We start from the raw sequence: 2990 nt of genomic DNA on the forward strand, positions 1-2990 counted from the left end.
AGAGTAACTCGTCAATCTCTCGATCTATTCAAGTTAACCCTAGATGCATGAAGAACGCTATCATCAATCCTAAATCGATTAAACCATATCTCTATGTGAAGAATACGATTCATTCATCAATCTCGATCCGAAACTAAACTCATATCTCTACGTGATTTAGAATCTCAGAATATTGGCGAAGTGATTAGCAAAAACCAATAGAAAAGAAAGCATAGATCGATAAACCGAAACAAGCATAACGTCGAAATCCAAGTTAGGGTTCAAATATATCCAAAACACATACGAATCCCTAACCCATAGTCGTGGATCTACTCACGGTTCATAGAAAACAGCAAAAAGCTCCAAAGAAAAGAGATAAAAGAGAGGAAAGAAAGGCTCATGCAGATGTGTAGTCTCCACGATCGAATCTTCCTTCTTCTTCCCAAAATCCCGTGAACTTCTATTCTACTCTCACCAAAAGCTCTCCAAAAAACTGTATCTAAGTGTTCTCTAAGGCTCTCCTCTGTATTAGGATGTGGCTAGGGCTTTTTTATAACCCTAGGGCGGCTCCCAAGAGTCTTATTCCCATCATGATGCTGAAAATCGGAAACAGGATTTTAGACTGGATCTGGGCCGTTTCCAGGTGGATCCGGACCGGATCCAGATTCCTGGGCTCGAGCTCAGCTGTCTTGATTCAGACCGGATCCAGTTGGATCCGGCCCTGCACTGACGGTTTTCTGGTCTTCACGATTTCACTCATAACTTTTTTATCCGGTCTCGGATTTACGCGAGTTGGATGTCTACGCGTTCTTGAAGTGCTCTTTCCAATGGTACAAGTCTCGCACGATTTGGACCTCTGTAAAGAAAGTTATTGATGTCGCAACATGAGTACCTTATCCGGACTTCTCCTTTAACGCTCCAAATAGCTCCTTTTCGAGTCCAATCATCTTCGAAACCTGTAATCTGCAAAATTAAAGCACAAACGGGTTTTTGTGTCCTAACACGCCTAGAATGTCTATGAATGCATATGATTATCTCGTAAAACCTAGACAAACTCTTATCAAAATATAGAGAAAAATAGGGGTTATCAGTAATGTGGGAACAACAGATAAGTGATTGTGGAAATGCATGTGATTGAATGGTTGACCCCGTACTTAGTACCGGTTGACAGTGTGGAGTCAGTACTAGTACGGGGAAAAAGGGGGAAGCGTATCTAGTACCGGTTGACGAATTGATTCAGTACTAGAACGTTATGCAAATTGTGGATGTTTCTTTAGTAGTATCGGTGGACAAATTGAGTCAGTACTACTACAGAAATGAGTGGTGGAAACCAATACCGGTTGACGAATTGAGTCAGTACTGGTTGACGAAGTGGAGTCAGTACTATTATAGAAATGTTGAGTGAAGCCAGTACCGGTTGACGACGTGGAGTCAGTACTGGTGGATCTGCGTGATCACCTTTATAATAGTACCGGTTGACGAAATGGAGTCAGTACTACTACAGAGAAGCAGGGTTGAATCTAGTACCGGTAGACGAATTGAGTCAGTACTGGATGATACCAATGGAAATGATACACGATGATACCGGTTGACGAATTGAGTGTTGGTTTAGTGCTCTATGATGTACTGATTATGAGTTTTGTTCAAATACATTCGATGTATTGATACTTTCTATGTGTTTTTATGAGAGTATTTTGTTCATTACATGTTCCTGCATGCTAGATCTGTTATGAAATCCATGTATCATTATGAATGATACTAAACTCCCTAGTCTTGTGTCATTATGGGAATAACGACATAATAAGACTAGTATGATGTGTGATTGATGATCACATAGATGATCATAGGTATTGGATACGATCACAATCATAGGTATTCGTTGCAGAACGGAATACTGGACTGACCCGCATGAGATTGTCACATGGACTAGCGTCATGACTTGAATCTCATACGACGATTCCATGATTGGATCCTAAGACCTGAGATATCTACAGAATCCAACATGAGGAGTTGCGTGCTTTGAATACGTCAAACGTCCTGCGTAACAGGAGGACTATAAAGGCGTGTATCAGGAACGAAACGAATCATGTACTGGATTGTAGATAGTCAAGACGGGATTTGTACCTCTCGTAAAAGAGAGAGATATCGCTGGGCCCCTCGTGTGAGCAAGACTGTAGAAATGTGTGGCCGCACTATAGACGAACGTCGTCTATTTCAGACAGTCGAACTCAGTGAACGAGAAAGCAGTCGAATCAGATAAGGTGGCTTGTCCATGCCTTATGTTCGACATATCATATCGCGATACAAAAGGATCATCAGTCGGAATCATCACTGGCTTTAGTATGATCACAAACAAACTCTATTCGAGATAGGTAGTCATAGTGTCTTGCTAGAGACCGCCTATGACTTGTATATCCGGAATAGAGATTTCGGACTATACTGCTATATCGAATGAGCCTACAGGATCACACACGCAGGGAAGGACGAATACACGAGAGAAAACGACGGAAAACCGAGGCGGAAGGGTCCAGACCGGACGGACCGAAAGGTTCGGAACGGACGGTCCAGACCCTACGGTCCAGACGTGTGGTCCGTCCGTTCTGGAGACTGGAACGGACGTTCCACATTAGCACGCAGACCGTCCGTTCTACGTGGTGGAACGGACGGTCCACGTTTAGGCAGACCGTCCGTTCTACATGCTGGAACGGACGGTCCCAGTGCTTTTCTGGACCGTCCGTTCCGGGTTCCGGTTTTTCCGAAAATTAAACCGAAATTAGGGTTAAATCACTATATAAGATAGAGATTAAAACCCTAATCAGTTAGAGACGAAGAACAGCCGACTTTTGCAGAAAAGTGTGAGTTTTTGGAGATCCAAAAACAAGTTCTAAGTCTCGTTTTTCTCGAAGTGCGAAAAACCGAATAGAGATTCGAGTCCTAGCAGACAAGTTCCAATCGTTGGAATCCATCCCGAGGTGTGGATACGTGTAGAGGGCGAGGTATTCTTCCTGCCT

This window comes from Tarenaya hassleriana, unplaced genomic scaffold, assembly GCF_000463585.1.
Source record: "Tarenaya hassleriana unplaced genomic scaffold, ASM46358v1 Cleome97, whole genome shotgun sequence".
Lineage (NCBI taxonomy): Eukaryota > Viridiplantae > Streptophyta > Magnoliopsida > Brassicales > Cleomaceae > Tarenaya > Tarenaya hassleriana.